Here is a 25898-nt window from a genome sequence, read left to right on the forward strand (position 1 = left end):
ATGCACTTTTATTCTTGAACTCGTATTAGGTTTTTTATACGCTCGATTGAATGATTATTGGGCGCGTCTTACGTGACTTGAGTAATATTCAAATGCTGCTTGTTCACCTCAATTACTCGATTGATCGTTCGCTTTGATCTTAACCGCTGATTTTTTGGTCATTCAGCATATTTTTATTCTCAAACTCTCAAATTGAGACTCTCTCCTTCTATTTTTCTCCCTATTTTGATTTTACGCGAATCATATACGACGGAATGCAAAGCCGACGAGCTTTTAAATGAAAAAAAAAAATATGCCGAATATATAATGGAATCAAAATACATGTTGGGCATCGATTAGACAATAGCAGAACCGTCTGGCAAAAGTTCCCCTCACCGAGTGCACATAGGTGTTGGACCGGATACGCACTAATGATGATGAATGTAGAAACAGGACCCGACGTTTGGACGAAGGGCCGGAGGGAGGGATCATGGATGAATAAACTTGCGCTTATATATGAATAAATAAATAAATAAATGCACCGGAATCAGGTTAAAAATGGGAAACGAGGCAAAGAGAAAAATTACAAATTCTAGAACAAATGAGATTTCTGATTGAATTCCCACAGTAAATAAATAAAATAAGAACGCCAATTAAATTTTCTATGCACATCGAATGATAATGATGAAGGTATTAAAAGCATTTCCATGCCATTTAAAAACATGAATTAATTAACCGAAGCGGTGCACCGAAGCGGCCCATTTAATATTCTCGCTTGTACTACAATTAAGAATGCTAAAGTACACCATCGAGCACCATTTTTTTTTCTCGAACGAAGATTTTTAAACTTTCCCATCAGAGAGTTGACACGACAAAAATTCTCGGGTACGTCAAGTTCAACTACGAAACGCAGAACGAGTGGAATCGATAAAAACAAATTCATCAAAAACATAAAAGCGGACGAAGAGTTGCAACACTTTTTGAAAAAATCGACCGGAGCCAGTTGCGTGTACGCTCGCCGCGTCGTTAAAAACGAATTATATTATTCTTCTCATTATTCTTCAATCTATTTGTTCCGAATATGTGAATGCGAAAGTCGTTAGCGATTTCGACTCGTTCTACGGTGTAGTTATCAATGTGATCGATTTCATGCATCGATTAACGTGTACGTTTTAACGATGCTTTGTGTCATCTCACAATATTTCGAATATTTTTGCAACGAACGAATAGTGTGCCCGTTTTTCACATTATGGACGAATATAATTTGCATTCATAAAAACTCGTCTCGTTCCGTGATAAAGGCAGAATTCAATATGAGGAGGCAGGTCCATGGTGCATTTACGGGGTTTCACGGATACACGAAGGCCAAACGATAATCGACGAGGCTTTGACACGTTCACGCGGACGCAGAGTTCACTGCAGTATTTGGGCGAAAGTCTAACGCGTCTCACGGCGGTTCTCGGAACCTCTCGTTGACACTCGATGGTACACGCATGCACGAGCAGCCTGATGATAATTCGTCACTCTCGATTCGAGATAATTATATCGTTTCATGATCATTCCGTCTTCGTCTGCCTCCCACTCTCTTTCTCGCTCCCTTGTGTAAGTCCATCACTAAGCATGCGCGTTTTAATTAACGCACAGCTCGATGGTCACGCCCAACAGTCGGATGATAATGGTTTCACGTTCGTGAAACGAATTGTACACGCACGATGGGGGAGTAAAAGTTGCCAAAAAGAGAATAAATTCGTCGTTGGTGGCAAGTGAATCGCGCGTAGAAACTTTCGATCGTAAACCTTCCCTCTTTTTTTCAAAGGAAACAGAGGGAAAAGGAAACTGAGAATACTTTAGGATGAGAGCAGCAGAGATTTCGTGTATTATGGCGGAGACACCATTAACGTTCTCTCCGGGCGCTATCCGTGCGATTCGTAGCTAAGGACCAGAGCCGCGCGCTCTTTATGAATAAACGATTTTTTATTCTGCTCGTAGCTCGTATTAAAATGGTGAGTGATTCTCTCCGCTGGTTGGGAGTCTCTCTGAGGAGGCATGAAGCAAAGATGAAAAAATATGATTTTTTTTATATAATCTGAATGCATGTGCTCGTGTATAATACGAACATGCACATCTTGTGGGAACAGAAGAGAAAGTTTCTCTCTTATACGTACGAGTTTTGCTAAGCTTCTTACCGCCAATGAGCTCGCTATATTTACGGTTTTACAAGAAAGTCGCGAGGAGGAAGAGAAGATGAGAATACTGCATAACGAATCCCAGTGGCAAGATAGTTAAGAAAGCTCTTAGATGCATGGGATGGTGGGAAAGTGAAATAGACAAACAGAGAGAATGGGTAAAAAAAAAGGAAGAGGAGACGTGAAAAGCTTCAGAAAAAGAGGTCGTAGACTGAAAGGTGCTTTTAACGTCGTTTCTTGTTCACCTGGGGCTCACTTCGTACCGTGAATCGACCCACAATAGAGACAGCAATTAACGCTCATGTCGACAGGGCGTAGATAGAAAAGAAGAGCGAGAAAAGCAGGAAAGAAGAGAATGAGAGAGAGAGGGAGGGAGACAAAACGCCACACACCTTTAAATCACCCACTTTTCTCTTAATAATTATTAACGGTCGACAAAAGCCGCGAATACAGGGACAATTAAGTAGGGAAGGTCGAGAGATGCCCCCGCTCGAATGTTTCTTTCCCGTGTTCTTTTGATACTTTTACCCTGAGGCTGGCCCGCACTCAGTTTATGACAATGCAAATATACACAGAGGATAAAAGGGACGTTTAACGCGCTTAAAAATTTTAATAATAATGGCTCAAGAGTGCGAAGAAAGCCTGGCTACCTGTGGCTTGTGAAAATGACGTAAAGAAAAAACGAAGCGAATCAACTAAGCACCGAAAGAACAGCGGATGAGTTTAGCGTGTATTTCAAATATTTTTTAACACTTTTAATTGAAATGCTCAATAATAATTGGCAATTCGCATCAATGACGCATTTAGAAAAACATTTTTGAATATCCTTCATGAAAAAACTCGATTAAATAGTAAAGTAATATGTGGAGAGTTAAAAGTTGTTAGAGCCTAGAAGAAATGCGTAAGTAATCGCTGTAACTTGATGATGTCGTCGTGGAAAAATAAAAAAAATTCTTTTTCCTCAATATAAACTGAGCAATATATACGACAATTATTAAATCTCGTTTTGGCGCATGGAAAAATGTGCCTGTTAACTTTCTACGCTGTTGTACATATTAATTTTTTTCCTCTTTACGCGCACGAGAGGCTAACCGCGAAGAATGTTTTCGTGGTCAACGACGGCGTACCGATCCAAAGAGCGCTGCTGAAAGATATCTTCACGGAAGGCATGAAAAACACGAAATTTAGAAAAAAAAATTTTAATTACATTTCGCTTGAAAATGTGTCGTCCGGAGATTCCATGGCCACGCTCTTCATTCTTTTTTTCTTTTTTTTCGGAAATCTCGAGGACGGGAAACGTTTCACGTGTTTGCTCATGGGATTGTAGCCTTGCTCCGCTGCTATTGCTGCTGCTGTATGTGCCTACAAATGTATACAGCTTCACCGCTGACTGTTGTGCGATTCTCGTCGCGCGGGTATATTCGCGACAACAGACAACCTCGAAGCAATTCCACGCAAAAAGCCGCCACGAGCGGCTTTGTTTTTTCTTCCTATTTTTATTTTTTCATTCTTTTCGTTGTTACCGAGAAGTCTTAGTCACCGTGTAGTCGTCGTCGTCGTCGTCGTCGTCGTTGTGGCCTAAACCCTAAGAGAAAGGGAGATACGAGACGATCCCACTATAGTCTGAAGTCGACGTCTTGAAAGCGAGTTTGAGTACGCGCTGAGAACGTCAAGTAGAGCTCTGTTCCGTGTTACATGAACCTGAGATTCGTATTATACGAAATACTCAGTGCTAATGCCCGTATATACGCGTTTCTCGAAACTAAAGACTTCTGGAATCGTCGAAACCTTTGAATTCGACGCTAATTTTCTCATTATTACAACCGTTACAACCAAATACCGAATGCGCCATGGATTTTCCAATAATATTCATTTTTATTCAGAACATATTTCGTCATACTTTCATCAGCACGCAGAAAAAAACAGGCAACGAATAATCGGTAACGTTTAAAAAAAAATCATAAAATCACGTTTGCGACGCACATAAAAAAAAGATTTTGAAATCATGCTCCCCATATATGTGTGCTCGAAAATGATTTTCCCATTTTCCAAAGCGCGTGAATTAACCGCTGGAGAAGTAATTTATAGAGTAATTTGTTTGTAAGCCTCCGATAAAGTGGGATATTCACAATTGAGGTGTATTTCAGCGTGAAATTTGGTAGATGGGTGAGAATCTAGAGGGTCGTAGCTATCAATGTCATTGGCGTGAAATTTCGTACACATAAGGGAACACGCAGGGGATCATTGCTCCGATCGTTCGTTTTGGTACTCAACGGAGATGCGATAGTTTCGTACGATGTCAAGCTCGTTACGAAACGATTAATTAGTGCAAAAGGTATCGCGAAAGCGTCTCTCCTCCTCCACCGGTAAGCAAGATAGGATCAAACGGGTTCGGTGTTGTCATGTAAATTTGCTGAGGTCGTAAACCAACGGCAACAGACGGAAGGGCTCGGGGTGGCAGAGAGAGAGAGAGAGAGAGAGAGAATGAGAGAGGGAGAGGGGCATTGAGCATTGTCTACCGAACGAGAGTGACGAGAACGCAAAAGGGGATGAGGAATATACGACAACGTCGTTGAGAGGTCGAATTCTAGGGAGGCGTTTCACCGTCCAGCTGAACTGTGACACTCTCGTGGTTTGGGTATAGCGATACGGTTCGATCGTCGAATCACATTGCTATTGATCTCGCTCCCTCTCCCTGCTCTCGCTCTTGCTCTGGGCCAGGAGCAATGCAGAGAATATCTCAGAGTCCCATGCTCGCATCTTGTTCCCGTTCCACTCACTCGATCAATCGTGAATTATCGTCAATTTATCAAGCTCCTTCATCGCCATTACGGCCAGCATATATCTCACATCGTTATCGCCTCCCAACGAAAGCTCCGTTCCCAGTGGCCGACTTACCAAACGGAAAATTTTTATTTTTACTCAGCGATATTCATTTCAATTTCAACACAGCTTTATCTCCATTACGTTTTTCAACGTTTTTAAAGAGATAAAGTCGAATTTATGTACGATATTCTACAGCACCATAACCAAATCTAGATAGGAGCATAAGAAATTTTAACTCTACTTTAACATACACATCGCAGAAATACCACTTTTATGTGTGGCCAGAAGAATTAATAAATCTTATCATATTCGTCATCGACTTTAGTTGAGCTTATTTTTGTTTTCATATCGTATAAAGATGAAATTCAAATGATGACATAATTTTTGAGGCTATTGCAGAAATTCCGATGTAAAAAATAGAGGAAAAATGTTCAAGTAGTCGAAATATGTTGGTCCGAATGAAAAAGATTTTGATGATTTTCACAATCGCACAATAATCACCATTTTGACGAAAACGTATCGAACGCTCAAAGCATGCTTCCGAATGCACGCGTGAACAGTAATCGATCCTCACCTGAAACAAATGAATAAAACAATGGATAAGTGAATCGTTGATAATAAGTGTAAATTCAACAAATATTTATATAATTTGATCATATAGATGTGAAAAAATAACGATTATTACGCGTTTCAAGTGTTCGGCTTTGCAGTGCGAAGCTTCAATTGGAGGAGCAATAAAACGATGTTATTAGTGTACTCGAAATAGCGTGCGACACGGACTTGTTCAAGTATAGTGTGTACGAAAAGAGGCGATCTACAGTGTGTAGAATCAAATCGTACTCGCTCGTTGAGTTGCTCGTGCCCCGCGCGCCTCATTGCACTTTACGGTCCGTTTAACCGAAAACGTTGGCCGAAAGTGGAATTCGATTCGTGCCACGTTTCCGGTGAGTACGGGGAATACGTTCGAAAAAGCGGGAGATTCTCGGCGAGTTTCGTGGCCGAATGCTCCATGCATCGTACACGATTTTCGTTCGAGGGAGGTACTAATGCGCGACCGACAGGACATTTCGATCGTTCTATCAGAATCGAGACTCGAGAGGGCTTCACAGCTGATGAAACTAGCGGGTCAATCAGTTATTGTGACTCGCGTTCAACATGGTGCAGTCCTAATAATATATCATTTGTTGAGAATTTCAAAACTCCTTTTGACTCTTTTTCGGTTTATCAAAACTACAAAATCGATCGAAATAAGCCGAGGCAGAAAATAGCGTTTTCGTCTGCACTGATTGCATCAGAAATATTGAAATTGAATTGAAAAAATGTATTTGCAAGATCTGAGGAGATGGAACGACTGTGAATTTCATACGCTTACAAAGTGCCCGTAGCATATTATGAAGAAAAATAAATAAATGACACTGAAACTTCGTGAAATAAAAAATTGGTCAATTAAAAATGTTTTTTTCGTTTATTTCGTTGGACTGGAACGCGTTGCAAATTTCAGCGTCGTTCAAATAAGCCAGTTTTGTGACAGGGATTCTCTATAGAAACGAGCTGAGTTGTCAGCACCGATGACAGTGCACCATCAACCAAAGCGAGCACCGATATATCGTTAGATTCTAAAGAGAGAGACTCGCTCGTATAGCTAACCGTGAAAACGACTGTTGCTGGATGGACGTTGGTGCAGCACGTGTGACGTTAAGGTAGCAAAACAGTTGAGTTTCATTCAATGTTCTTTATCTGATGAATATGTACACACATCGGTAGTGTAGATTTAATATTTAATACGCTGTAAAGTTGCAACGTGTAGTCCATAACTTTAGTGCCACGGAGTGTATAAATCAGAGACGATATAAGCCGAGAGACTGTACAAATGCAACTCACTTCGCTACTTATTACGTGTAATATAGAGTTCTGTTGCTCGCCTTATTTTCTCTCTCTCTCTTTCCCTTTGAAAAAGATCGCGATTAAGGTGGTTATACGTATGCCTACGCGGTTGCCAGTGTGGCGTGCCGAATCGATTTCGTAAAAGCTCCCACCTTTTTCTTCTCCGTCTGCTCTCGTTCTCGTCCGGAGTACGTGCACTCATACGTATATACAAAATGCACATGTGCTGCGATCGATATGCCGAGGAAAAGAGAAGAAGAGAGAGAGAGCGAGAGGCCGAGAATCCGTATGCAACGAGAAAGGAAAGTTCCGCGAACGAAACGAGCTGCTACATGTACAAATGTGCAAGTAATAGATATATAAGCTCCAATAGAACGTGATTAGCTTTAGAATAAATAGTAAAGGAAAATTGATTCGACATCGGGCTCCGCGAGGTATCCACACCCAGAGAATAATGGAGTTTAAATCAAACTCCGCATAACAAAGTGTTTTTACGGGCACAAAGAAAATGTATAATATCATAAAAACAATTTCATTTTATTTTCAGAATATATAAAGTTATTCAGGCAACTATTTGAAAGGAATGAGAACGAGGAATCCGAGCAAATGAAATTGGATGAAAATTCGCGGGGGAGCACCGTCCTCAGCGTAACTAATACGAGTACGAAATTGCAGATGACTGCGAGATAAAAGAGAATAAATCGAGAATCGTCGATGAGGTGCTTGAACTCGGGGCTCCCCCGTTACGCAAGCTTTTCTCCATCTCTCTCCATCTTTAGATATGTGTGTGCGCGCGCGGGGTGCAACTCGCGAGAAGTGCCTTACGACAACTCGGCAATGGCGCGAGACTGGTACACGAGAAAAGGAGAGGAAGCGAGGCACGACGCACGATGGCAAGAAGCTTAGGTGGCACAGCTGCATTTGTAAACACGTACGCATATATAAACAGACAAGTTTAACTGTCTGGTGCATGTAATGCCCGGATCGTCGTCATCGTCCTCGTGTTCTTCTCGCTTGTAGTTGATCTTGCTCGAGTGTCACGTAGCCATCAACGATTGAGCCATGCAGCAGCGCGAGCGCGAGCGCCAGCATAATATGCCGCACCGAGAGGGATGACGCAGACGCGTCAATTTTCATCTTTCCAATATATCTCGCCTGTTCGTGTGTGCGCACAGTGCACGCACGACCAGCAGCAACGCGCCAGCAGCGAAATAAATATTGTTCATGATCCTGGCGTGGACGTTACGCAGCAGCATCTCAGATGCATCGACATAAGCGACGATGCGACGACGATTGATCGAGCACTTCGTACATTGAACTTTCACCTGATCCCACGATAAATTAATCCCACGCTCTCATAAACGAATTCGAGGAAAATTTTAACACATATGACACACAGAGACATCTGACATCGGTGTACATACGAGAGTGTGTATTAAGGTTGATACGAGGAGGAAATAACGAGAGGCCAAAACGGGAGCAACCGGCGTTCAAATAAAAATGCGCATATATATTCGTTCTTCATTAATTTATCCCACTTAAAATTCTACTCCATGAGGAAGCAATAATTTGAGAAAATACCCTGTGGAGCTTATGCAGCAAGAGATTCTTCAACGAGATAACGAATCGATGTTTTTATGGTTCGCGTTATTATTATTATTATTAGGAGTACATACAACGACTGTTTGTATGATTTGAAGAATAATAAGACGCAACGTATATGCAAGGATTAAATGGAACGCATAGGCACACGCGTATTTCGCGTCATTAATAACAGACTCATTTGTTCCGCGGATACGATGAGAAAATATAGCGAGATCATCGATGCATAACGTTTCAAAAGGATCAGGAATAGTAATTAATTATTCTGATTAAGTCAATCAATTAAGGCAAAGTAGATGTTATTTTTTTTCGTATTATTCAATGATCTCGAAGCAAAGGAATATTACGTCACGGCTTGTTTTATGTATACGAAGGCGGATTATGATAGTTTTTTTAATACAATCCGCTGACTGATACGATTATTAAATGCGATTAAGACGGAGGGATCGGGAGATTTTTTTATCGAGCTCGCGAAACTGAGGTACAATTAACATTTCTTTGACGGTAAATAACATGAAATTTTCATTTTAATGATACATGGCATGATTTCCTTCAATGATTCAATTGGAAATGGCTCCCGAGCACGTTTCTGTGCTCGCATAATGATACTCGATTTAATATGGATGTATTTTTATTATATTTTGAAACACTTCACGCGCTCGTTCGCTTGCAATTTACTCAAATTGGGTCAGTCCTTACGAAAGAGAAAATGAGAGAAGGGAGAATAAAGAGAGGCCGGTCAGGAACACGTCCGGTCGGACTACCTTAAGAGAATAAGAATTACGATAAAAAGGGTTTACGCCCAATGCCGCGCTCCACGATGGGACAATGGTGAAGCGACGTGTGCATCGTAGTGCATCGTCAAAGTGCGGGCGCACCTTCGCGAGAGGAGAAGCACGAGGAACGATGACACCGACGACCCAACTCCAACAATGGACATCCCTCCCGCTCTTTATCTCTCGTTGCGTCACGGATCATGAGGAGAAAAAACAGCAACGACTTAAACAACGAACGCTACAAACGATAAGTTTGCACATGGACCATTAAAATTCAGAGAACGAAGCTCTTCCGTTCGGACGCACGCCGTTAAATAAATCAATGAAGGCGGCCTGACCCGTAGTGGCATAGAGCGTGCGCGTTTCCGTGCTCCAGCGAGCATAACATAGCCCATAATAATGTAATACGTACATGTATATATAATAAATATGTCGACTCGTCCGCTGGAACCGTTAGTGCTTCGTCGCACCAAACTTTGATTTTTTTTCTTTCACTCGGTACGAAATTTCTTTAGAGCCAAAAGTACAACGAAAGCGCCCGTCGATCCCTCGTTATTCTTCTGACTTTCGACGAGGTTCCCGATCACACGAATGATCCTTTAAATTTCAGAACGACTTCCTTGTTCGACGATCTCTTGATGTGAAAGTCGTTCGAGTTGAATATTAACCGTAGTTAAATAGATTGGCAAGCAAATTAAATCGCATAAGGTTTTCGGTTACCCTTGATACGTGCGCGATCGTCGTCTTTGAATGTTCATGAAAAAATATATATATGTTTGGGCGCAACATAACAATGGTCCAAGATAACGGAGATTTAAATGATTAATTCATCAAACATTTGCGGCTAATTCACATTTAAAACGCCCGGCCAAAATAGCGTGTTAATAATACAACATAAACTAGTCTCTCATGTTACACCAATTAAGCTGAGTAGTATCTGAGAAAAGCGTAATCAGCAAGGTCTTTGTTTCGGTTTGCTGAAGCGCTCGCGCGGCCGGGAGGGGGGTGGGGGGGCGGGATGATAAAGAGTTTATTCGCATGAGAGAGCGAATACTATTGCGATTGGCCTCTTGGTTTCACTCTGTATTCTTATCGGACGCGATCCGTAATACCGTAAAACGTGTACGCGCGCCATCCCGAGGAAGAGAATAGAATAGAGAGAGAGAGAGAGAGAGGGTGAGAGTGAAAGAACAAAAGATGAAGCGGGCACAGTCGAGTCGTAACGAGGCTCAACCGCCTGCAATTACAAGCGTTTCATGTACGTGGAAGCGAGCGCGAGGTTGAACGGACAGGGCCTGTGTATGAAATGCGCCAACTGGACCCAGTTCTGCGGTGTATCGTATTACCCGAGTGGCGTACATAGCGCGCACAACCGGTTAAGGTAACATGCACCCCGAAAGCTCTGGATCCTTTGTTTCTTCATTTATAACGGCAAGGAGAGAGAGGAGCGGGTTGAGCAGAGCCGCTAGCGTATAATGCAGATATGGGAGAAATGGTCCGAGGCAGAGGGCAACGTTGACTCGCGGTAGGACGGAGGGTGCGAGTTCTGTTTCCGCGTTGCGTGACGCTTATTATCCACCCGTTTTATCCCCGCTTTCTCTTATTTTGCTACCTTTTTTCCACGATTTCTTCCACGCTCGTTCTCCACTTCCTGCTCCATTCGCTTCTCTTTCTCGATATCTTCAGTGGAATTCTCGACCATCGGTATACTCTCGGCGCGGATGGAATAAGCTCAATGAGAGCTCGTTAATAGGCGAGCGTTAAATACTCAACTGTGCTACGGAATATAATTGACAGATTCAACTATGAAAATCCGTGCTTTAGGATGTGAACGCGTGCGTGTACGAATGTATCAAACTGTGGAGCTGCAATGCCATTAATTCACTTTGCTGATACTGGAGTTTCATGAACGTTTGGAAACTTTGTTTCGACATGTAGACGAGGAGCAGCTCTACACTTAGCCCGCCCTGATCCGACGAAGGTCTAGCATATAATCTCTTTCGCTTGGATGTGTCCACTACTGCGGTTACACCGCTCGCGCATGTATAGCTACAAGGAAACTATCAGCGTCCTACCTCTGTCATCAAATCAGACACAAATCGTTAGTTGGTGCATGGGCAGCACGTGGGGGGACCGGGACGCGTAACACACTCAACTTCCGCGATTATGGAGCTACGTGTGTACGTGTGTGTGTGCGTGCGTGTGTGTGTGTGTGGGTGGGTGGGTTCAGACGTCAAAAGCCAGTGAATTTCGTGCCAGCGGACTTATCACTGTGGTTCAAAGTTTCTGGACACTGCGGTAACTAATTTTGGTGACGAATTTAGCGTGTCTAAAACGCGAATAATACATCCCGTTCTATGTATGCGGGAGGAAGGGCTGCACGGCGAGGAAAGTATATGGACGCAGGAAGTGTGTACGTGGCAAGAATGCGAAACGTGTTGAGATGAATGAGGTCACGGAGGGTGAGCTGCCAGGGTTATTCGGGTTAATGCAATTTTTTTCTCCGCGTGTCTGCTTTTTTTTTCTACTTGTACGCGGAAACGCGTCTGGTTCAAAGATGTTGGACACGACACATGGAGCAATGCGCAAAATGGCACGCACACGGTACCCGCGAACCTCCCGAAAAGTGGACGCACACAAAAGGTAACGAGATTCAGTTCTATTGGTGGTTGTTTTTTCGTTTTTTACCGGTCCACTCTCGCATCTATTTTTTCGTACAACACTTCAGGAAAGCGAGCGAAAGAGGCAGTCGTATATACTCATTGTTCCGAGGGCCTCGTATGCATATGGATGTATGCATTCCGACTCGAGCTACGCGGGGAACTCGAGAATGAGAAATGTGGCGAAAAAAAGAAAAGGAAAAACAACTACGCAAACACGTTTTAAGGAAAATGGAGGAGAGTTAACACACGCAGACAACTCGCAATGCAATGCGCAATAACGAAGAAAAGGAATTGCACGAGTATGGTAGGGCCAAGGTGACATGCGAAACTGTTGATCCGTGACGAGATAGAATTACCGCTCAAGGGTGGACGCGGCGAAAGCTTCGTAAATGTCTCTCGGCTTTTTATTTTCGAATCCGCAACTTCCAATGCGCGCGCAAAGTACAAGTCGATGAAATTCCGAGATCCGAGATTAAAAATTTACGAGCTGATTGACATGCGCGGTCTCTCCGAGTTTGATTAACAGTTTTCATAAAAAATTCCACGACGACGGAAAAATATATTCGTTTGGAGAAAAAAAAACCTGATGATATATAAAAGGAGAAAAATAATTCAAGAACCGAAATTATCGACCACGACTAATTCCGTCCATATTTTGATGCTGAACGTGGACCATCATAGACACGAATGCGAGTTTCTCTAGTCCGGTTGGAAAGTGACTTGGATTTATTGACGCAAGTCTATTAGTCATTGCGAGGTAGCAACGGATCCAGAATTTCTTCTACAGCTGAACGCTGCAGCTATTAATCTGCTTTCGTTGCAAACTGGCGATGCGAAAATCACTAAAATGATATGAACGTTGAATGTTACAATTAATTTCAAGGCCCTGTTATCCAAGGGTGTGAAAGAACATCGCAGCCAACGTGTAATTGCGAATTGGATTATTATCAAGCAATTGAGATTAGATGAAAGTGCAATGGACTGAAGATGCGTGCGAGACTAAAGAGGATTATCGTTTACGGGCTGAGAGGCCTCCTAACACGAATTGCAATCGCTGTATATACGTAAGCCGCGCTTGCAATATCCATAAGTCGAGGAGTAAGTGCAAAATTAGCTCTGTTAATTATTGCTTAGACTTACGTAGAGTGAGAGGAGTTTGTGATTCCGGAAAGCGTTGTGAGCTCACGGGCGTCATTGGGTGTTGGAAATTATATGAGACGCGGTCTCTAACGTTGGCAAACATACGTACTGTTCGTTCTCTCTATTCTCAGCTCTCTCGCTCATACAAGTTTGATGCACGCGCAAACTATGCGTGAATTCGATTTGCGATAGGACGCCCCGGTCACGACCGGGGCTGCGCATCGTACGCTGGATGGAATTAGAAGGAACCGCCTGCAGCTAATAATCGTGATAATCGCTCACCATTAATACCTGAATAGCAGCACCACTCGATATGCCAGCCATTAGAGGGCAAGAGAGAGAGAGAGAGAGGAAGAAAAGTAAATAAAAGAAGAGACAAAAAGGAAACGAATGGTGCCTGCGGCGAGAATTTGCCTCTCGTATATGTTGCAAAATTTAAGACGCCTACCCGCCAAGTTGGGCTGCTACTTGCGCACAGAGACGATGAGAAAAAGAGAAAAGAGAAGGAAGCCCCTCGCGTCAGCCGAGCAGCCAGGATTCCCGCCGGTTTTCTTACGCGAGCGACAATTCTCGGGAGTGACTTAACAAACCACCACCACCACCGGAGGCCAACGGGGCTATATAATATAAAACCGGGAGATGGAGAACGATGAAATCCAAGAGCGTAACCGATCGGGAGCGACCACCTCGAAACTCGCTCGCTCCTCTTCGCATCTTCCCATAGCACTCGCCTCTTCTTTCGGAAACTTTAAACCGAAACACCTGATGTGCATCGGAGTACCGCGAATGAATAAAATGTCCTCATGGGCTTGGCCAAATGATAGCACTGTAAACACCAACTCGAGAAAGCACGAATTTACGGTAAGCGAATTTTCGAATTGAAAAATACCTTCGAAACTCTAAACAATAATAGAATTGTTATAAACAGTCTCGATACACTTTTTTCAAAACTCTCAAAAATTGAAAAAAAAAAAAATCAAAACAGGGTCCGCTATTTAGACAAAAGTGCAATGGGAATAAAAAAATTATCGGGCTCAATTTACCATCAAAACTCACAGGAGTTGTTTGAACAACATTATTTTTTCCAATTTCCCTGCTCCCCCAACCCACAATTCTTCGAACTGAGACTTCTCGCACCGGAGGCGTAATGCGATGTACAGATTTCCATGGACGCGTGATGATTACGCCAATGGAAATAGCAGAGTGGATACCTGGACTGACTTGTATATCGCGCTGTATATAAACGGGAGAACGCACAAGTCGGTGGTGTGTACGCAAAGAAACATGGATGAGTGAAACAGTCGAGACACACACACACACGTGTATAATGGTCTCGGGCTGAAAGAACGGAAGGGAGAAAACTTGAGAAACCACGTGACCCGGCGGGAGCCAGGAGGTCAGAGAACCCCTGGTGATTCTCTTTGCAGACGGGCACAATTATATCGCCGTGACCGTCCAAGGGTATGAGTGTACATAGTATAGTTTAATAGTTGGACGTGGGCGGATAAGAGTTGTGTTGGGTGACCGTGGGGGTTGCCAGAAGGTTCTCGCCGAGCAAAAGTAGGTGCCTCCGCCCTTCCGCCCGGACCCCTTGGTCTTGCGCGCCTAGAATGCAACGCCAGGATGCATGCCAGGATGCTTCACGTTTTACACGGTACGCTTGGCACGAAGAAGACGAAGAAGAAGAAGAAAGAGGAGGAGGAGGAGGAGGAGGAGGAGGAGGAGGAGGAGGAAGGAAGGAAGGAAGGTTAGCAGAAGCTACAGCAGAGCAGTAGGAGAATGCAGGCCGCTGACACCACATACGTAATACACGAGATAAGGTGAAGGGGAGGGTCACGGCATGTGTATATACTGAGGAGTGGAATCTGGACCCGCACGGCGAAAAAAGCAAGCGTGGGGGGGGGGGGGGGGGTCTTGGATAAGGTAAAGAGTAGAGAAAGAAAAGGAATTAGAAAGAGATGCGAATGAGTCACAGACCAACAGGAAAGCGAGAGAAGGAGAGAAAAGTGCAAGCAGCGAGAGGGCCTGCTCCCTTGCTGGTTATATCGCATGTGCACGGACGGAGAAGCAAGCGAGCTGCTCGGTGCATCGACCATGTCTGCCATGCTTTTATACAACGTCACACATATACACACTCATATTACACACACACAGACACACACCCACACACGGGATGTACTATGCCAACTCGATCGAAGATCCTAAGATGTTGCAATCCGATCTATCGCTTCATCGAGTGGCCATTCAACGTCAAAGACAAGAGCTTAGGATACTTGGGGGAAAAAAAACAATTCCAATGATTACTCGACGAAAAATTGTCCGCTAACCGTGTAAGCTAGAAACTTTGAAATCTTCATTCAAATTTGACTCAGGATGCAATATTTTTATCAGCAATGCACACGTGGGCGTGTGCTCGTACACAAACCTGCGAATTTATGCCTGTCAACGTTCATCACGCGAAAGCGCATGGAACAACTATGCGCTCACCTGCACATATATAAACTTGCTTGTGAAAGAATAGAGACAGAGGGGAACCAGAGCGGTTAAGTAGACGTTCAGCATGCACACCGATACGGCGCTGGCTCTAGGTCGTCGCTGGAGTCTTAAGCAAAATGCACATGCCTTTGTATACATAGATAGTTTAGCACGACGCGAAGTGAGGCTAAATGCATGTTGCTTGGCCTCGAGACTCTACGCTGTTGATACCAAGGATAGCAAGCACCGTAGTCCAACCGAGTTAACGCAGACAGTCTTTGCTCTTTCTCTCTCTCATGATCGTACCAAGATTCAACTATTCTAGGGTCAGTTGCGTTATGTCAAGTGACGTTAACCTCTAACCGTGTACATTGGTATACACACGTTCCGAAAGTCTCGGTTCACTTACACCTGCTGAAGTGGCTCCCCTATTCTAGAAACTCTAGACGCGAATGCCCTTGTGCATGCGGTTTTTCTCCATGCTCCGGAAAATGTTTCATAATAAATGTTAAAGAAAAGGACTGCTGCAAAAGTGGAACTTTTATTCTGAGTTCTTCTCCCATACTTGAGTCTTTATCCATTCGGAGGTTAGATGAAGAGTTGCAAATAAAATGAAAGTTTGTGTATAACAGTATTTCCTCGAAGAAATCTGTTCAAAGGCTTAGGTCGCTGCAAGTTTCATGATCAAACGATAAAACCGTAAGGAGTGATACTGAATTACAGAATTATCGGGGTATGCTGTCTATGTAAGAAATGACGCGGTATTATATAAGAAAAAGTTGGTATACGAATGGGGAACGAAAAGCACTCGCAAGCCAGTGAATGTATTTTACGAAATCTCCGATCGAGTAATTTATCCTCGGATTCGGTCTTACTCGATATGATCGAAACTTTGGTTAATCTCTGACTTTTCGGGAACAGCAGGAGAAATATGGCTCGGTAAGTATTCGGGCAAAGTTACTGATTCACTACGCTTGAGTTCACTCAAATGCGCCACAGTAGTTTGGCATCTTTCTCGAGCATCTTTAATGCATATAGATGCGGGGGGACGATGCTTCCGCAGTCGGAGACCATCAAGCCCAGCGATTTATCCAATAAATATACTCCAATGAATACGATGAATATCGAGGACTGGGACTCTATCTCAGCTTATTCGCATGTATCTGTGTCATCTAAAATCAATATTTTGCTTCCGGGTACCTGCTATTGCGAATTTCTAAAGCATTCGATCCTAGAGAGAGAGAATTTCGGATAGAAATACACACGGATACGCAAATTACTCTTTTATACTCTCTCTCTTCTCTTCCCTTTGCAACTCTCCTTCCCTCTTCCCCCTTCTCGCTCTTGCATGGTATGCAATCCTCGTGCAATTGGACCGATATCCGATTGACCACCATGCCGCAGTGCAGCTCCCATACTCATCAGAGGTGCATAGTTTTCTGTGTATGTACTTCAGATGAACAAGCTAGAGAAATATAATCGTACAATGGCAGATTGATATGGGAATATACGGACATGCATGTATGTGATAAAAAGGTATGCAGGCGACATATTCCGGGTATAACATCGTCATGTAACGATGGTAACGTTCCTACATGTCGTTCCTATGTTGATATTGTTCTCGTCGAAAATTGAGATATCCTCTGGTACGAGTTATATTAGTACCCTGGCGAACAAACGGTGTCATCAGAGAATTTGAAACAAGCGTTTCCCTCGCACCTTCGGAGGCATTCGACCATGTGTACAGCAGCGTTCAAGCGGCGTGTATCACCCAATAGGTACAGAGCACGAAAACAGATACTGCACGAAGGTCGAACGACGCTATATTTTCGATCAATTGAACAAGGATATAGTTTTCGAGTTTCAACGGATTTCTCCGTAACGGTTAAAGATAATTGAATATTTTCGACGGACGTTCAATCAACGGGAAATCATCTTCACCATATCGCGAGTCCTGGGTAGAGTTACAAAAGCAATGTTCGGTTCTCGTCAACCGTTGGACTTATTGGATGTTCTATGAAAGCTGTGGTTCCGAATAAATATATATTTCATAACTAGCTTGTATTCGAATATTATATTTCGTTAATCGAATTAACCGAAACATGAAAAATCTCAAAATTTTGTATGAAAAGTCGTGCACGAGGTATCTGAGAAAAAGTTTGTTCGCGGCAAGGGCAATCAACGACACGAGCACACGGTACGAGCGAAAGTCCTGCGGGATATAGAATTTTAGTTCGTGTTACGCTATATGGAGGACATAAGGGAGGAGGCGGGGCACAGAGCCACGCGAATGCTGTGCCATGTAGCACTATAAATTCCGTTTCTAACGCGGCATAACGTAACTCGCCCACTTTAATACGCAATAAGCATTGCTCTCCTCTGCTCGGCTCGCCTCCCGTTCCCTTCTGGCTATGCTCTAGTATCCGTCCTTGCCTTATGCTACACACGAATCCGCAGAATGTGCAGCACAGGGAGTGCGAGGCTGCTTTCATGTATAGGGTGTTTAGAAAACTCTCTGCGGACCTTCATTCATCGTGAAATGCTAGAAACGGAGTTCCTGCTTCGTCACTTATTTAGGAGTGCAGCATTTATTGAGACATTGATTGGATCGGGGTGCAGAAGTCGCTACGACGATAGAGCACGCCCTCGTGGAACGAGCTGAGCGCTCTTCCCCCTCCGTCGCCATGTTTTGTCGATCGGCGCACCGGCGATTGGGAATAATAACTTGAAGGCTGTTCGAACAGTATTCCCACAGTATAAAATGTCCTGGAACGCGTCGGCTCGAAATTTCAAGACCGCAACTAATCGCCCCCGAAGATATGACGCGGGTATCGTAGCTCTCCCTGTATAAATCCCCACTCACACGGGCATTTATATATATACACCATGAAATCCTCATGCGTTCTCTCGCGACGAGATATAATTCAGAACAAATGGCTAGACAACGAGGCCGCAGCGTTCTCGCCCGCGAATTTATCTCGTCGGTGGTGCTCCGTTGCGTGAACGGAGTCCTCGCTCCAACGCTGGAGAAATGACGCTCTTGGCTTTACAACCGCGAGTACGCGAGGCGTGCACTCTGTCTATCTACGAGAGCATATGCACGTCAACGTGTGCGCGGGCGAGTAGCGTGCACAAGCGTCGGTATTGTCCGCGGCGGGCGATATAACGAAGCGCGAACCGGAGTTGAGAGAATGAGAGCGTCACAGGCGAAGGGGAAATAAGAAAGAATATTCGGAGGAGCAGGTGCAGCACATTTACAATCTTCACATCTGAGGTGAGATTCAAATTTGGAATTTCCATCATATTATTTTCGCGAGTTTCTATTCTGCCTCGAGTATTAAATCTGATTGTTACTCCTAGAAAACATTCGCAATCGACTCGAAATTGGCCAAACCTGAGCCACATTTGGCCGCGATGCTAAGCCCATTGGGGATGTTTTCTCGAGTACTTCTATGACGTTAATTGAACTATCAAACACTATAAGTACCTGAAATAACGATCTACGGTACACAGAAGACGTTGAAACCTAAACCTCAACGAATAACTGAATGAAAAAGTTGCAATCGACTATCGAAAAGGAATGCTCCAGAGTATACTACGAAGTGATGCATAAAAATAGATATACAGGTAAGGAGAAGATTAAGAGCGATGAAAAACTGACGCACCAAACTTTTTCAGTGTATAAACCATGCCGGAGAGGCATTGGCTTAGCATGAGGAGGAAATCTCAAGGGAGGTCGATAGATTAGGGAGATATAAACGATAGACTCGTTACTTCGCTAGCGCGTCAGCATTTCTGGTTGACTATACGCTAGAGAATCAGAAGAGAAGTTCTCTCGTTCGTTGCTGCGAAACTACGAACTCGTGCACAATTTGCAATCGAGACCAAAAGAGGTATTAGCATACGCGGTGAACACTTTAACCGCATTATACAACATATATATACGTATGTACGTTGAGGGATATATTCTGCAACGTTCTTAGCTCGTGAGAGTCGCCGCATTTTCCAACTTGTGCGTGCGCGGGAGAAGCCGAGGGTGGCGCGCAGCTGCGTTGTGGGGGAGCAGCCTGCCCCTTTTTGTGAGTACACGTCCGGTAACCCGCAATTATTTAACCAACGAAAAAATAAAAACCCGAAGCCGGACCAGTATTAGAGGTGGAAGCAGGCACCGACGGCGATGTTTATGCTCCGAGCTTTCTCGCAAGCTATATTACGTATTCAGCAACGGACAAACGTCACGCGAAGATCATCATATTTCGAGCCCATATCTACAGTGTACTCGAGAAATAGCGAGACTCTTGAGGGCGCTCAACACGCCGCAGTCGAGTTCGACGAACAGGAATGAAAAATAATGGCAGTTAATGCACTGTTTGCTTCGAGTATACTGCGATAAATAATTGTACTAAACAATTTTTTTTAAAAAGAATGAAAAAAAAAGAATTTAATCAAACACGAGAAATAAACAAACGTTTCACCCTCAACCCATTCCTCGGAATATTGCATTCTAAAGTTACCAGATATAACTCGAAATACACAAAATGACGTTTCCAATACGTTGGAGTCCAACGAAATAATATATATATATAAAAAAGCTCTCCGATAATTCTAGTAGTTGTCCAATTTCGTTGCCTGCTGCCGAATTAGCAGTTTGTAGTTTTTCAACCTTCACAGATGCTTCGTGAAATGAACAATTGGCGAATTACGAATTTTTTTTTCCTTCGTTTCGTTGGACTCCAACGTTGCAAACCTCAGCGCCGTAAATAAACTTAGCATACGGAAATAACTTTTGGAATAATCATTTTTTGCTAATTACCTGATCGACTGCGGTATCAGTAAATTGCTGAATTGTCGCATTGTTTTGTCAATCGAAATAACAGTATTTTGAGTGAGCCTCGTGAATATTAGAAATGGCATATTAAATCTGCAATATCGGGCTTTGACTACTTCTGTTCGGGTGAACTGATGCAATCGAGTGCTCGTTAAGCACGCGGTTTACCGACATAGTTCGTTACGATCTCCGCACCAAAGGGTGGAATAGAGTTAAATTATACAACTGTACATATAAAAACGAATAGTAGATCAAATGAAACAATCGATAACGAAAAGGGCTTATGGGACATGAATTGAGGCGGAATGCGATTCAAGTTTCGGCCTTTTGGTCTTTAGCGTTACTTATTTTCACACGTAATACGTGTGTTGTATACGCAAGCAGCATGCACCTACTCGCGGATTTGCCGCATTGCTGCGGATGGACGAGAAACGGGAAGGAGAACGGGGGTGTGCGCGCGGCCGGACTATAATCTGGTGAATATTAATCGGTGTCCAGTGTGGATTCACACTTCCGCCGCACGTAAATACACGATTGTAGGCGAGTTCAGAGACGAAAATAGCCAGAGGTGACGGAAAATGCGTTTGTTGTTGCCCGTACGATTGAGAACAACGTCGAAATTTTCAAATTAAGCCATAATGGATTGACATTTTACGGGCGGTTTGGAAAGCGAGCGGGAGAGAGACAGAGAGAAACTCAATTTCATCAGTATGGACCGAACCCCACCGTTTAAATTTGTTATCAATTAGTTCATCATGCGCACAGGTCGAAGTAAATTCGAGTTCAATTCTCGTTCCACAACTTTTGATTGTCGTATACAGTTATCAGTTTTCGTCGGTCCTCGGAGGCCCTTTTCCATATCTACTAATGTACACCGCCGCAGAATGAGACCAATGACAATAAATTACACTAATATCTGAATACACAAACGCGCCCAGAACGTTAAGGCTCTATGCTGGGTTCTCCACTTTACTCTCCGAACCTCTCTCTCTCTCTCTCTCTCTCTCTCTCTCTCTCTCTCTCTCTCTCTCTCTCTCTCTTTCTCTTCGCGTCCCTCGCGCGAATAAAATCATGACGATATAATGACGACGACGATGATAATGATGGGCGCTCAGGCCTAACCCGTATCCGCATCTCGCTACAAGATTATGCTCATATACAAGGTGTCCCACCACCGATCGTCAGTCTTGTAAACTTCTAGCCTCAACCGGTATCGAGATATAACGACGGGTAGAGATACAATAAAATCGACGCTGAACCCATTTGTGTTGGATTTTCGGTATCTTTCGTTGACCGAACGATACCGAAGCTCTCGACACCGCGAATACTTTTCTGAAGGGATTTACGGTTGTGAGGTATGCGACAGGACACCCGATATAGCGAGTTAGGCGAATAAATATATAGTTGCTAAAAACGCCGCATGCGTATCCAAGTTTGTCGTTCGTTTCTATACGGAGGACTCGCGGGTTCATGCTTCTTCTGCGGTGGTAGTCTTCGCGAAGGCGCCGTGTACATTTTATGCATATACAGCGGGAGGGAGCGCGGGTGTGTAGTCAGAGTACCGCAGAGATCTCCGGTCCGATTTTTTTTCTCTCGTTATCGTGGTGCAACCATCATTTCTCGTATAGAGAGAAGAAGAGGGGCGAGGAGGCGGACACAGGGAGGAAAATTATCACGCAACCTCTCGCCCGCCGTTGTATCCTCGCTGCTTTTCTATATGAACAGCTTTGATTTTCAAACGGTGTGTTGGGCTTTTGAATTCAGAAAAAGATCAATCTCAATGAAGGAAAATCGGATTTTGCATTTTAACACGCGTATAAATAACATTGGGCATAATTGAGCTCTGGAAAAGTGTAAATAAATCATAAAATCATATCGTTGTGCGTTGATACGTCGCGTTGAAATTCGATCATAACGACGTGAATTCATTCAAGTTAGTGCGGCGTTGCTGTTTTCGTTGACCATAACGGAGATATTTCGTAAATGAAAAGCACCGAAAGAAAGACTCGAGTTGGAGAGAAATCACATTGAGGGCCCATAAATAGATTACAGCCCAAGAGGGTAGAAGTTCGTAGTTGTGTAGCACCAACGAAAATATATAGAGACGCGTATTTGTGAGTGGATTTTCTCGATACACAAGTTGGACAATTTTCTCACCCAGCGTTGCGGAGTGATGTTGTGCTGAAGCTTATGCGATCTTCTCCCGTTAATCGGCTACCAAAAGCTTTGGAGAGGAATAGTGGATTTTCGGGAGACTCAATCCCTCGTAAAGTCACGACGATGACGACTATCGTGCAGTCGAGAGCGGAAGCGAGGGAGATAAGAGAGAGAGAGAGAGAGAGAGAGAGAGAGAGAGAGAGAGAGAGAGAGAGAGAGAGAGATCTTGTTACCAGGTGAGTGGAATGTAAACAGAGATGGGAAAAAGTTAAAGGTATTAACTATCCTATCACAGAAGAGAGTGATGCGTATATATAATAATGCATAGGAACGCGACTCCAGCACGTGGGCACAAAATATTTGGCAAAAGCTGCCTGCAGATTCAACGCCTGAAGCAAAACTTTTGCCTGTATTCCCGGGCTATTCTCGCTTTTGTTATTTCCCTAAAATATATCGAGAGAAGGGAGAAATAGAAGGAGCTTGAGTGCGGAGGAAAACCAGAGACGGAGAAATTAGGGATGCTCGGTGCTGGGCGTGTTAATACAAGTGCTGGTAGTGCTGATGTCCCATCAGGATCTGGGGAATTGGAAGACTCATTTGTGAAATTACGTGGGCGACCGCGTCGCGTAATACCAGTACTATGTTTGAGCCCGAGTCTTCGTATTAGAAAGATTCACAAGGGTATATAAGAGAATGGGGAAAAAAGGAGAAAGTGTATTTCTGTATATCCGTACCTCAAACTCTTTTACGCAGTTCTGATACACCAAAGTGCGTCATATTGTGTGAAAGGCGTTTTTTTTCTTTCCTACGCTGTATCAATTGGGCCCTAATTTCTCATACGACGCCGAAGTTTGCAACGTTGGAGTTCAACGAAATGAACGAAAAAAAGATTTATAATTCATTATTTTTTTATTTCACGAATTATTGACGTGGCTTGAAATATGACGAAAGGGAAATTCGGCAGGGAACAAAATTGGAGATTTACTGGAATTATTTGAGAATTTTTTTGGACCATTTCGTTGGACTCCAACGTTGGAAAATTCAGCGTCATTTTCTCATCAGCTACATAAACATCGTGAGATTATACGTTATGCGAGTTCCAAATAAAATTTTTACTTTTCAGCCGAATGCGTTTGAAACTCGCACATCAATGAAGTTGGTCAAAATTCATTCAGTAAATTTCTGATTAATGAATCTGGTCGCTTAGAAAAATAGTAATGCGAACAGTCCAGTTATCTGGTCGGCCGTCGTCTGATGGCTGAAATGAAATGGCGATGAATCATATGGAAAAAGGCGAATAAAAATAGCACTGGAATTTAATCATCAAGGTTCTCCTGTATCTTCAGATACTGCGTGAAAATATTGAGTAATACGAGAATGCGCGACATTTTATCGACGAAACCCAAGCAGGAAAGTCTTCGACTTTCCGAGCACCGCGATCTCGTAGAGTGGATCTATCGATAGACTATAAACCTGATACCAACTTGCAGTCGATAAGATACTACCATACCGAGAGGATTTTTCGCTCGTCACTTTTTTTTCTCTCCCTCTCTTGCTCTTGTAGGTGAAGCTCAATATACAAGCGCATCGACTTTAAGGCGCCTCGTCGGACTTTGATAAATGCGTCGGGAAGAGTCCCGTTGTAACATCGATACGGAAGGAATATTTCAGAAATATTTTACAATCATGCAAGGAAGGCTATAAAAATATTTTACATTCTAAGTAATTCATTACGAATACCAGTTAATCGCGGTAATAACAAGGAAATCAAAAAAAAAAAGGAAAGAAAAAAACAGGATGAATTGTAAGTTGCGAAAGCAGCAGAAACATTCTCAGATTCTCAGCAGCAGAAATCCACTCACCGATATCAACCTACGCGGGAAACATTGCTCCGGATGAATTGAGACTGTGCGTCTCGTCGGTGCGGATTATGCAGCCACGAAACATGCAATTCTTCGATCCGGAGACTATTTTTTTTCCTTTATTGAATGAAACTATAAAATGTTATACGTCATTGTGATTTCCTCCCATTAATTTTCGAAATTATATCGAGCAATGGCTCGAGATCGTGACAATAACTGCAAAAGTTTGCTCGATTCATTCAAAGTCGAATGAACCAACTTGAGCACGTGGGTGCGGAGAGTGCAGAAAACGTAATAATCATTTGGTGCGAACGGGCGGATCCTTGGTGTAAATGAGAGAGAGAAAAATATCAGAAATAGATGCGGCTGGAGAGAGGAAGGGAGGAGGAAAAAGTGAGGGTCGTATAGCTCGTTTTCATGAACAAAACGCTTTTGTCATCCGGTGGGACAAAGCCTTGGGAGCAAAAAAAATAGAAAGGACAGAGAAAGAGCCTGCACTCGCAAATGTTTGCGTTTTCTACACGCAGCTGACGGTTCACTAACCTCAAAGTATATGAAACGTAAACCGTACCCCACAGCAATAGTAACAGTGACAGCTAGCAGCACATGCAACTCTGTATATGTAATAACAAAAGCAAGTATTTCTTCGCTGCTGTTGCATTTCACGTGTAAAGCGCGCGTACGGGGGGTCGTACCTTCGCATGCGTATACAGAGGGCATGATTTGCTTTTAGTTTATCGCGTAAACAATTGCCCGTTTGAGTAACGAGCGATAAAGAACTTTATAGACTTTCGCGGGCAACGAAAAATTTCCATTCGAAAGGAGAGCCCCCATTTGTAAGCGAAAAAAATGCGTTTTCTTCATAGAGAATATATTTAAAAAAAGATCGAGACTAAAATGATCGTGCCAGGATTGAATATGTTTCCTGATCAACAATGAGAACAAAGACAACGACGAAAGTTGTTCGAATCAAGTTTCATATAGGACACAAGGAATTATAAGATCCAACGTAATTGGCAGAGGGTCCAGAATATCGGTGTTTGCGCGAGACTCGGGCGAGAGGGTGTACTCGGATGAATCATCGTCGTTCGCAACGCACAAAACTTTGATCGACCCCCATTTAATGCGTGGGGACGGAAAAAGAAACGTGTTCTCCCTACATTCAAGGAAGATCGTAAGGCCTACAAGAGCAAAGGGGGATGGTCCATGTGTGATAAACCTGACACCCTCGAAAGCCTCCATTCGCCCCTTTTGAGCATGGGGAATCTCTTGTATATAGATAAATCCATATATAGATATGTCCGGATACTTGTGCATATATATAAGGCGCACGAATGCAGGGGTGCTGATGATAATTCGTCTCGTTCGGATAATGACTTTTGTTGCAAGATCTGTAGGAAAATAGCTCGACCATTTGAAAGTTGGGCCGAATAACTTGAGGGGAACATACATAATAGAAAGGAAGAGAGAGAGAGAGAAAGAGAGAAAGAGAAGGATTGAGAAAATAACCCTCCATGCAC

General features: G+C 43.4%; 1 protein-coding gene and 1 long non-coding RNA gene across 7 annotated transcripts in view; one reads left to right on the forward strand and one right to left on the reverse strand.

The window, feature by feature from the left end:
• Positions 1 to 25898, reverse strand: part of kug (kugelei) — a 284544-nt gene that overhangs the window by 237151 nt on the left and 21495 nt on the right. The gene's annotated exons all lie outside the window — the stretch shown is intronic.
• On the forward strand, positions 15365 to 20037 carry LOC122406496 (uncharacterized). Of its 2 annotated transcripts, XR_006259981.1 has the most exons (4): positions 16456 to 16470; positions 16570 to 18805; positions 18892 to 19424; positions 19515 to 20037. It is a non-coding gene; the product is annotated as an uncharacterized lncRNA (long non-coding RNA). The 2 variants fall into 2 exon arrangements; XR_006259980.1 differs by having other exon boundaries at positions 15365 to 18805; positions 19515 to 20029.

This window comes from Venturia canescens, chromosome 2 (assembly GCF_019457755.1).
Source record: "Venturia canescens isolate UGA chromosome 2, ASM1945775v1, whole genome shotgun sequence".
NCBI classification, from domain to species: domain Eukaryota; kingdom Metazoa; phylum Arthropoda; class Insecta; order Hymenoptera; family Ichneumonidae; genus Venturia; species Venturia canescens.